This window comes from Hibiscus syriacus, unplaced genomic scaffold, assembly GCF_006381635.1.
Source record: "Hibiscus syriacus cultivar Baekdansim isolate YM2019G1 unplaced genomic scaffold, ASM638163v2 tig00111311_pilon, whole genome shotgun sequence".
NCBI lineage: Eukaryota > Viridiplantae > Streptophyta > Magnoliopsida > Malvales > Malvaceae > Hibiscus > Hibiscus syriacus.
Window position 1 is genome coordinate 2,331,734 of NW_024063054.1, and position 12,893 is coordinate 2,344,626.

Sequence of the window (12,893 nt, forward strand, 5' to 3'; positions counted from 1 at the left end):
TTTCGATACCTGGAGGGTAGTATCGATACCAAGGGTACCGATACCATAAGGCATGTATCGATACCATTTTTGAAATAAGAATTACATAATCAAAAATGGGTATCGATACCAAAGCTTGGTATCGATACCATAGTTAGGAAAGTATCGATACCATACATAGGGTACCGATACTACTCAAAGTGGAAATTTGTATAAAGCCTTTCTTTTAGCTTGGATTATTAAGGATCGAATTATGATACTTAGAATGTTGATATGTACATAAAATGTATGATTGTGTAGATATCGAGCATAAGAAAGTTTCAGAACAACCAAAGAGTTATAAATGATCAAGAGAGAGAAAGTAATTCATAGAAGTGATTGGGATCAAATGAGACTAAGGTGAGTGCATATTATAGTATAGATGTAGTTTTATGGAAATAATACTTGTGATAAGTCTATTTCCTATGTTAAAGTTCATGGTTCAATAGTTATGAACATGCATATATTATGATTATTATAAACACATGCATAAATGTTATATGTTTATATGTTTGACATATGCTATATGATCCATGTGAACATAATCAAACAACATAAGCTATATGACATGATATATTTGATTATATGTACATGTGATACATGGTATATGATAAGACGTGCGTGATTATAAGAGAAATGATATGAGTATATAAATATATGATGAATTAGTGATGATATGGATATATAGAACTATAAATATTTAAGTCTGTGTTATGTGATATGAGAGCTATATGTATAGTTGGCATGCCAAGAGTCGAGGGTTATATGAGGTCCTTCGGGACATATGAGGTCCTTCGGGACATACGAGGTCCTTTGGGATATACATGAGGTCCTTTGGGACAAATTTCATATGCCACTAAGTGGAAATTATACGAGCTGTGGTGACAGCATATGTGCACAACCTCAAAGTACTCACATACCTTAAGTTCTCAGTAATATACATGGGCACATAAAATATATAAAAGAGTTTACGTTCTTATAAGATATCATGTTATTATTGGTTAATGGTGGATCATATATGATATGATTAAATAGAAAAATGATAAATGTGATTACATATGGAATGACTGGATTGCATGTTCATACTTTAGGAAATGCATTATTTTATTATATGATATGCCTCACTAAGTCCATGACTTAGCGTGTAAGATTTTTACACGTAGGTACTGAGAAGTAGGAAGATCAGACCTAGGATATACAAAACAACATACCTCCACTCGAAGATCATATCAGAAATAAATTACACAGTATGTATTTTATTGTATCAAATGTGTTGACATGTAGACAAATTGTTATTTACATATGCTCTGATCGGTTTTTGTAATATTTTGATTCTACTTATGTAAATGGTTAACTTTATGTTAATGAAAGTTTAAATTTTCCATTATTTCTATAAATGTAATCGTTTTAAATAGTCAATGTGACACCTCGGATTTGTATTCGGGTCTGGTACATGTTGGGGGTGTTACAGTACACATACTAACAATATACACTCATGTACCATATAATCACTCTACCTCATGGCATGCCAATTGTACCTACGACTCTCAATGTAATGGAATTTTCCATTAATTATTACATGTGATTCATTTACCAAAGATATCAATATATGTCCAACCTTTCATATAATAACACAATGGTCAGTTAATACCCTAAATATTTTATTTCCATATAATATGGTTATATCTTGAACATCATTAATCGCTTTCCTTTTTAATATATACATATCACAATCATCATATAATAAATATCATGTCTATTTTTCCAATGTAATGAAATTAGCTCATTTCAAACATTTAAGATAACATATAAAATAAGAGTGTCATAAAATACATGATTTACTAAAATTTCATATTCTGACAGTTTTCACTACCCTCAAAGAAATCTTATTTTGTATTAATTTAAACACTTAAAAATTATTCTGTTTATACCACTGAAAACTATACTCTAATACAAATCTAACCATATAAGGAAAAAAATTTCTAATTCAACTTGTACAATTTAGTGAATTTTCTAATATAGCTTACAAAATCTATTTTTAGCAGAATCTGTTGTCATGTTTTCTGACATATCATCGTTAAAAATTTATATCTTTTTGTATACACTTCGAAATCAGTAGACTTTTGTTTTAAACAAAATTAGAATGATATAAAAATTTAAAAATCACCTTCTAATCATTTTTTATAATTTATGGTGATTTTTTAAACTTACTGTTAAGATCATAAGTTCTAGGCAGATTCCATTATTTGCATCTTTTATTTAATCACTAATTCTATTGGCTTTTAAATATTAAGTAAACATATATGCATGAATAAAAAATTCACATAACATTTAAGAGACACTTCTTATCGTCACTGGATCATCGCATGTCAATGCTCACTCGATAACATGAATACAAATTAAATATGCACTCACATGATAATGCCTCCCTAATAAACCTTTAGGATTGATAATCTTTACTCTTATACTTTTTCTTTCACTTTTTGCTTACTTTGGTCTCGTTTATCGTCACGATATTAGTTATGGAGGCTACGGTTTTGAGGAGAAAAATCAACACAATTTCTTGATTATTCTTTTAAAATATCTATTACACGTGTCCTAAAACAAATTAAATGAATTTAAAATTCATTTAATGCTAAATTACCCTTTTATCATTATTAAATCATGATAATTATCACCATACCATTATCATGACATCATTCCTTACATCATTATACTTAAATCATCCATGAACTAATATTTTATTAGCTTCTATCTTTATCCTTGTATTTTTTTTCCAAAAATTACAATCTACTCACTTTAATCCAACGATCTCGATTTAACATGAAAAATCAACTTATGATCCATTTTAAATTATACTGATTAAAAATATATAAATCACATTATTAACCTTTAAATTTCATCCTTCAAAATTTCTTAAATTTTCGATTCGATCCAATTATCAGTTATTTTACCGAAATTTATCACTTAATAGATTTTAATACAATTGTGAGATCAAAATAAAAAAAAATATCATTCTCATGGGTATTTATTTATGAAATAAATTTTTTGGTAAAATTACAATTTTAATCCCTAAAGTTTTCCCAAATTTATATTTTTGCCACTAAACTTTCAAAAATTGCATTTTGGTCACTAGTCAAAATTTTGAGGTATTATATTATATGTGATACAAGGGTCATAAAAGGGCTTTAGAACATGCTAAAAACATCAAAACATGGATTCTACCATGGATGCTCAATCGTACTTCATAACTCAACTCTTTAGCTAAAATGCATTCTAATGACTCACAAATGGTATGAAAGAGTTGTGAATGTGTTACCTTAGTTTCTTAGCTGTTGAGAATGCCCTCAATCAACCAAGGGTCAATTCTCCTTCCCTCTAGACTTGGAGTTTTTTCCTACTTCTTTCACTAATCAAAGGCAAGAAAACGAGTTACTAGCTCATCTAGGAGTTTGTATTGAAGTTAAGGACACTTCCTAGAACTTAAATCCACTAAAAACGAGCTGGAACCGCTAGTCTCTTAAACCCCTACTAAAACTAATTTTTGGTTTCTATGGCCAAATCTTGATGTTAGAGGCTTAGATGAAAGCTTGAAAGGTGGGGATGAATGTTATTACTTTAATAAATCCAACTAAGCTTGTAGCACCACCAAGTTTTGATCTTTGATAAAATTCTTGAAGAGGAAAAAGAAAGGATGAAGAAGAAGATAAGGATAAATTTGGTGAAGCTTATATGGAATGGGTGTACAACATGAGATCATTAACCATAAATGGATCCAACTTTTGTTTTCAAACAAGGGGAAATCACTCTTTTAGTCCTCTTTCTTCTATCCTATTATTAAAATGCCCCTTTTTACTAATTAATGGGCCCCAAAACCAAGCCCAACTCAACATCTAAATGGACCAAGCTCTACCAAAATGAAATTGGGCTTATCTAGCCTATCTCGGGTCAACCCGAATCTACTCACCCAGAATTCGAGCTTTACAAACATATTCACATCGGGTGTAACAAGTTAATTATATTTTTAAGTATTTATATTGTTGTTCATTTAATTAATATGGAAAATTATTTTTTTACTAATATAAAGTAAGTACAAATTAGTTTGTTTAAAGATAACTCTTAACCATTTGACATTGAACACTTACTAACATTTATGGTGCTCTAACTGAGACTTCAAAGAATAACAATGACTCTTTGACCACCGAGAATAAAATAATACTAATATAAACTCAAATTAATCTTAAACTTAATAAACCATAATAAAAAAATCTTAAACCAATAAAATAATCCTTATACTGATGGAGCGTGTCAAGAAGGATAAAATAATCCTTATACTAATATTTGAGTAAGTTTTTGTTTTTTCCACTGAAGTTTTAAAAGTAATAAATTGGTCACTAGCGTTATTGATTTATAACAAAACGGTCACTCACAGTTAAAAGCCATTATAGGAGTAATGGAATGTTGATGTGGCTGGACGGTCAACATTAACAGCCAGTCAATATGGTGGACCATTTGATTGATCTCTTTAACCCCTCTTAATCCTTAAAACTCCTATTTTACCCTTATTTTTTGGTACTCATCTTGGCTTCTCCTTCTTCCACGCAAAATAGTGACACTAAAAGCAGAAAAGAACATCCGTAAATCCTCACATGGTGACTTGAACTTCCAGTTCTTCTTCTTCCACGTAGTTCATTTTCCTCTCTTCTTATTCTTTTTGTCATTACCCGGATAAATTATTAGCAATGATCTTTCTTGAATATAAAACAAGAATATCCGAAAAATTCAATAATTTTCACCTGATAGCTTTGTATATCGTTGAGTAAACGAGGTATAAGCATTGACAATTTGGAAAGTCTAGTATTCCCCTGCCTCAACTTTGCAGTTTGTTACCTAAGATTCGACATACACAAAGCTGTAAGAACAATGGCATGCATAGTAATGGATACCATTCCACACTGAAGGTATTTTTCCGTTGATGGAACACATCCTCCCATGCTCCACTTTGCCTCCGCCTCCACAAACCATGATTTATAAAATATGTGATACGATATAGAAACCACGTGAAATAAGAAGAAGAGCTATTTAAAAATGGTATAATTTTCCAAAGAGCCATGTTTTAAACGACAAATAACCAAGTCATAAATTATAATATGCTTAATGGTATAATTTTCCAAATAGCTATTTGAAAAGTTTTAAGCGTAGAAACTACGTTAAAGAAGAAGAAGACCTGGAAGTTCAAGTTACCATGTGAGGATTTATAGATGTATTTTTTCTGCTTTTATTGTTATTTATTTTTGAGTGGAAGAAGAAGAAGCCAAGATGAGTAGTAAAAAATAAGGGTAAAGTTGGAGTTTTAATGATTGAGGGTGGTTAAAGAGATAAGTCAAATGGTCCACCATTTTGACCGGTTGTTAATCTTGACCGTCCAGCCACATCAGCATTCCATTACTCCTGAAACGGCTTTTAATGGTAAGTGATCATTTTGTTATAAATAAAAAATGTTAGTGACCAACTTGTTACGTTTGAAACTTCAGTGGTGAAAACAAAAATTTACTTAAACATTAATGACCATTTATGTAGTTTACCCTAGTAATAACTTGATTATGACGGGTGGAATAGTTGGTGGGGAGCATAACGAACTTGGAAAAGTAGATCAAAAACAGTTTCCAAATACCAGATTTTTTTATCAACTCATATTCAGAGCTTCAAACACCATATTCATTGACCAATCCTTGTTAATGAACAAAAGATTGACGCGGTTTAAGTGGGGTCAGGAACTCAAGGATGCTGCCTTTTTCCACAAGAAAAAAACTTACAACGCAAGGTATTCTAATGTTCTCATTTCGTACTGCCTCACTCTTCTAATATTCGTCTTTAAATATGGCAACAGTATCCAGAATAACCGACCTACTAGGGTCGTGCTTCACCTGAATGGTGAAACAACACTTAGGTTTATCGATGTTTCTAAAATCTACCAAAGACGTTCATTTATTTTTAAGTTGTGAGGGTATTTCGGTCATTTAAAGCCTAATGGCAATTCGACAATTTTAAAACTTAAAGTTATTTTTGGTCATTTTGAAGCACAAGGGTATTCCAATCTTTTTCTTAATCCCATATTTCGAGTTTTAACGAGAAATATCATAATCTAAGAATTATGAGGTTAATTGCTTTATAAAATAACAGATGAACTTGTATTATTTGAAATTTAGATTCGTCGTCGACCTTTGGGTTAGATAAGCCGAATACCTAAAAATGTCTTTTTAAAATAATTTTAAGAAAAAAAAGCATTTTAAAAGACAAAAAAAAATAGTATGCGATTACCAAAGGTTCATGTTTAAGAGCTCGAAAGTCAATTACGCGTGGGGAATGAGAGCACCCCCACAACGCCCAAAATTAATACCTTCGATTATATATTGTCTAAAATACTGAAGTTTTACGAGTTTAAATTCGAAATTTAAATTGCGATCCTTTTATTTCGACAATTTTGAACAAACAATGAATTTCTTTTAAAAATACTTGACTCGATGAAAATGAATTAATTCACTCGAATTTATTGAGGAAGGATGTTTCTTTACTACGTGGATTAACAGAAATTGAAATCTAGTCACTTTAGACGTAATTTCATAACGCATGATGTGAGATAACATTGCCTTTGAATATTTTGGAAAACAAAAAAAATGCATGATTCATGAATACAACAGTAATAAATAACATATATAAATGGATGCAAAAATTCACATGATATAACGGATAAATAAATAAACCAAAGAAATAGTGAGAAATTAAAATAAATAAAAACACAATATATTTTTTTATTAAAATAATTTCATTGAAAAAAATTAAAAATTATACATTTATATAAATTATATCTAATAGACTAATATATCATATAGACTAATAAATTAAAATAATTTCATTCGAATAATCCTTGGAAGAGCACCTCAGATGTTTGGAGGTCTTCCATAAGTTAGTCGAATAATTAACAAAGAATCATATATAATTTTATGATATTATTAATAAATTTTTATTAAACACAAGGACCTAGTATAATACTTAAAAAATTATTTTTTATTAATATTAGCACATACATAATTTCCCCCCAAAACCATATACAAATATATTACACATTTCATACTACATATCTATAACTATTTTAAAAATGCCAGTTTAAATAATATAATATATAATTATTACTATTCTAAACATTTTAGGAAATAAAATAAACGTATACAAATATGTAATAATACAAGGACTAAAATGAAGATAAATAAAAAACACAGGAAACAGTCAAGGCATTTATACATATTCTTTTCAAGCTAAAACAAGGATCAAATCAAATACAAGCAAAATCAGAAGGGCTTAAAACATAAATATGACATTATCTAAGCATATTATGAAGCATGACTAAAACATAAACAAGGAAGACTTCAAAGGTTCAAAAAAAAATGATCCATATATCATTTAAGGCCTAAAATATGAATTTACAAGTACTGAGGGACCCAAATGGCTATCAACACAAACACACGCATCAGCATAATAGTGACCAAAATAAATTAGTGTCTACAGAACCCGTAGAGCAGTTGTGGATGGCACAAAATGAGAAATTAGTTTTTGTTTTGCGTATTCGGCGAGTTTGCAGAGTTTAAGCAGATCAGCCTAGCAATTTAATGAAAAATCATAAAGAAGGATGTCAAAACTTCGGATTTTGGGAGTAGTCTAAGCTATGCTAATATATGAAGAAACTGCAACTTTTGGACAATATACATAATTCATGTGTAGTGTAGCTTGAAGATTGTCAGTTCAAAAATAACAAAACAGGTAATGGGGTGAGATTGGCTCAAACTCTCGACCTAAGGATAACTCAGTAAGCTATGAGACCTAAGCGCTAGCCATCATTGACAATGATGGATCTACCATGTCATCTAATTCCAGAACTGATACTGCTGAAGATTCAGTTCCGATAGTAAGATATGGCTAGCCATTACATCTCAAACTGCTTAGTCATTTGGTAATCAATATGTAGAACTGATAATGCTGAAGATTCCGTTCCGATGGTAAGATATGGCTAGCCATTACATCTCAAACTGCTTAGTCATTTGGTAATCAATATGTAGAACTAATGATTCTTTACTATGATATGGCTAGCCATTACATCTCAAACTGCTTAGTCATTTGGTAATCAATGGATTTATCTCATAGACATGGTGCAAATTATCATAGATAATCTGAAAAAAAAAGCATATTATATGCATGAATATATATTGTTCCCTGAGAACTTTGGGGAACTTTTCATGGATTTCAACCTGCATGATTCTTAGGTTATTAACACATTCAAGTACAACTTGATAATGTTAATGTTTTTCGACTGATACTTATTTCTTTAATATGTTCAAGTCTCATTTTTCTAATTCAGCCTTTTTGTTTCCTCACTAAAAAAAAGATTTGGAACAGAAAAAATGATTTTATATCATAAGATAGAACCGGGTGACAATATGAAAGTAATACGAATATCTACATTTGAAGTTTAACTGTCCACGCATGATGAGATCGACCGAAGCTGCAATGGCTGGAACTTTCGCACCAATATAAATATTTAATATGGATTATGCAGAGACTAATACAAGATTTTACGATAGAGAAAGAATTTATATAGTTTTAGAATCATCAATAGAAAATATAATTTGAAATCTTCAGGAGAACAACCGCCCCTGCCAACCCTCCCTAGGAAGTATCGCATTTCTTCTGCGATATGCCCCAAGGGAAATGCGTGGTAACCGCAGAAAAAATCCAAAACTTCTTCACGGTTTTCGGATTAGCTTACCATAAGCTTAAACTGTTTAAACTTTTGCATATATATTAAAAGATGGATGCTTAACTTTAGGATCAGTTTAAATTCTTCCAATATTTACCCTTCTGGTACAAGATGCAGTCAAGTGATATCGACTTAATTACTTGTATATACTGCTATTACAAAAAAATATTCAAAAATAGATGAGTTTGCTCAAAGATGTTGCTTTATTGAGTCCTCCAATTATTAAGAGTTATAAAATGGTCACCCGACTATTAATATGTCAAATTTATCAATCACCTTTTTTTAGATAATTTTGCCATTCCTATCGTTTTATATAACTTAACATATGGTCAAATATATCTCCTAAAACTATGTATTTGATCAATATGAGACAAAAGTTATAGGACGAAGGAAATGTGATTTATTTTTTAATTAAAAATAATATTATTCAAATTATATTGAATATAATTAAAATATATTAACTTTTGTTCCGACAACTTTTGTTCTTTGATGACATGATTGTACTTTGGTTGTTTTGTCGGCGATTTGATTAAACTGACACCTTTTTATCGAAATTCTTCTTTTCTAACACCCTTTGACCAATATTTTTCGAAATAACACCCTTTCGGTTGAGGTGGCACAAAGGCGCATCCCTGGAGACGCGCTTTACCTGGGTTTATGCTGACTGGGATGCCACATGTGTAAGGCGCATCCCCGGGGATGCGTTTTATATGGGATCTGTTGAGTCGGATGCCACGCTGGTATTTTTTTAATAATAAAGATTTTATTTTTATTGTTATTATAAATTATTAATATATTATGTAAAGTGTTTCGGTTATAATTTAAGAATTATCGAATGCATTTTTTAAATGTGTGTTAATGGTGGAGTGAATTTAGGTTTTAGTATTATATGTTTCACAGACTTTGGCATTCACGCATTCCACACGACATTAATCGGATAGAACAATAGATGAAAACCAGCTTTGATCTTATTGCAGTTATAGGAAAAATGTATGAAATTATAATATTACACGTATGGTTATATATCTATTATTTTTTTATTTTGATTATCGATCTATTAATTTTATCACTTAATTATTTAAATGTTATCAATCTAGTCATCTGTTATCAATATTTAACGAAAATATTGATGCATAAGTTAATAAAATTAGTATAATTACACATTTAATCTTCAATACTTACATATTTTATCAATTTAGTCTTACTTTTAATTTAATTTAATAAATTTAATCCTCCAATCATAACATGAAATGTGTCATCGTATACAAATTTTTTTATAACTTTTAATTTGTTTAATTTAATATTTTTTCTCTACTTAGAAGGTGAAATTATTATAATATTTTAAAATTAATAAATATTTTTTATAATAAATAATATTAATTATTATATTAAATAAATATCATAAAATAATTTTTAAATAAAAATTAAAAAAAAAAATTATTTAGGTGTACATACATTACGAAATTATAGAAAATGCAATTACATTTAAATATTAGAAACAAAAACATTCATTTAAATAGAATATTAATTACATAAAGGTTAACGGTTATGTGATGATAACAGAGCTGAACATTTTTTTCTATTATGCCCGATGTTTCTACAATGCCCACATCGTTTTTGTTCTGTTGACTTCTCCCGAATATTCATATCACAATGTATTCTAGTAGATTTTGGACAACTTGAGTCCCTCAATAGCAATGGATCTGGTAAAATTGTAAGCCAAGTTTGAATCTCATCTAGGTCTCTTTCGTTTCCTATAGGCGGAAACTCAAATTCATATACCTTGAATACTTGTGAAAGTCGGTATACGGGATCAACATAATTTTTGTAATCCAAATGTGAATGTGAGCAAGCTGCAATGACATGAGAGCATAGATATTTGAGTGCTTGAAAGAAACCACAATCGCACCACCTCTCTTGCAGATTAACTCTGAAAGAGTTAGCTTCAATCCCTTGCAGCGGACGTGGCATTTCGGTAACACGAAACAATTCACGGGTACGAAAAAAATTTGTAACCAACATCTTATTTGATGCAACCACTTTTTTCTGTAAATCAGTTACTAGTCTTGGGTGGTAAATATGGTCGTTTTGCAACCAAGTAAGAGCTTGTCCACTGAGCTTTGCAAAGAGTTTACCCAAACGAAAATAAGTCATTTTGACCAACGCCGTGACTTGTAAATGACGCGCCCCCTTTAAGGTTCAATTTATTGCTTCAGCCAAGTTGGTTGTCAGATGACCATAACGATACCTCCTGTCATACGCATTTGTCCACATTTCTTTACTGATGTCCATAATGTACTCGCACCCCTTCTTATTTTTGCCAAACAGCTCTTGTAGCATAGAATCAAACCTTTGAGGTAAGAGTTCGTAACCTAAGCCATTAGGAATATGTAATAGTTAATATGAAGTATAAATAAGTAATACGAAAATGATAGAAAAATTGGGAAAAGTAACATACCCATCCGTACGACTAACTGATGTTCATCATTCTTCTTGTATTTTCCATAATAGTTTGCAGCAATATGACGAACACAATAACGATGTTGAACATGTGGAGGTCTATACATTGTACCCAAAGACTCCATTGCTGCTTTTATCCCGGCTCCTCAGTCTGAAATAATGCATACTCGTTCCCTGGTGACAACATGTAAACGTAAATTTTTAAGGAAAAAGGCCCAGGACTCAGTGTCTTCTCCTTGAACGAGGGCAAACGCAACTGGAAGAATATTGCGGTTTCCATCTTGGACCACAACCAATAATAAAACTTGCTTGTATTTCTCATACAAGAAAGTACCATCAATTTGGACAACTGGTTTACAGTACTTGACTGCATTAATACACTGAGGGTAAGTCCAAAAGACACGATAGAATTGGCAGCGATCATGAACCATTCGATCATTCACGTAATGATGTTGAGTTTCAAACTCAACAATTGTCCCGAGATTGAGTCTTTGCACAACATGAAACCAACTGGATAGCTCGTGTAAGAGGAATCTCATTCGCCGTGAAGTTTGCAAATGGCATTCTATTTTGCCAACCAAGCTTTTTTATAGGAGACGGTGTACCCATATTGTGACTGTATAGCAGAAATCAACACTACAACAGCTATATGAGAGCTTTGCTTCACAATGGGCATGATTGCTTGGCAAATAATGTTGGAGTCCAAGTTGGGATGATCCTGGTTTATACCTCTTGCACAACACGTATGAGTACCGTTGTATCTGGTTAGTTCCCATAAGTTTTTCTTCCTCTTCCTCTTTGATACACTGGTCATCTATTGACATCCGTTGTCTCGTTGGACGTAGTAGCAGACATATTTCTCCGTGGTAGATCGATCAACTCGGGATTGAACTAAGTTATGAATATTGTAACTCTTTATTGCCATCATTGCTTCCTCCTTCGATACGAACTTAATTCCAATATGTAAATCACCATCGTTGACTGATGACTAAAGTCCATAGTTACCAACATCAGGAAGATCCGAAAATTCAGGCTCGTACATTGCATCATAATCTGCCCTTATGTGCAAGAAGTTTGGCTGGTGTTGTATTTATCGGAACGTCATCCTCATCGTCATCAGAATGTACGTTAAACTGTAGTGAGTCAGGTTCAACGAGTAATCCCGTTTTAGCACCATCTGCACCTGGCTCCCAAAGAGGTTCTTTTGGTGGAGATGAGGGTTCCTCCGATAATCTAATGTTGAGGTCAAATAAGTTCCCGCTTGCGCGTCCTCCCCTTGAACTTGAGATCATTGTATCATGTGGGATGTGAATAGACTGTCGTCTTGATGGCATTTCCATATGTAAGTCGAAAACATTAGCAGAATGTATGCCCCTTAAAGTAGAAGAGATGTTGCCATATGGATTATTGGTGAAGCCACGTGGGTTGAGATCATAAGCAGTTGCTGATGAATGTCTTCCTATTGATCTTGATGGCACAGCATCTGGCGTTGGATCCGCCATTAATGATGTGAAATCATTACTGATCAGTTGCGTCGGGCTATCAACTTGATATGCAATGCCAAAGTGAAAGGAATATGAGAGACCACGAGAAGAATGAACCT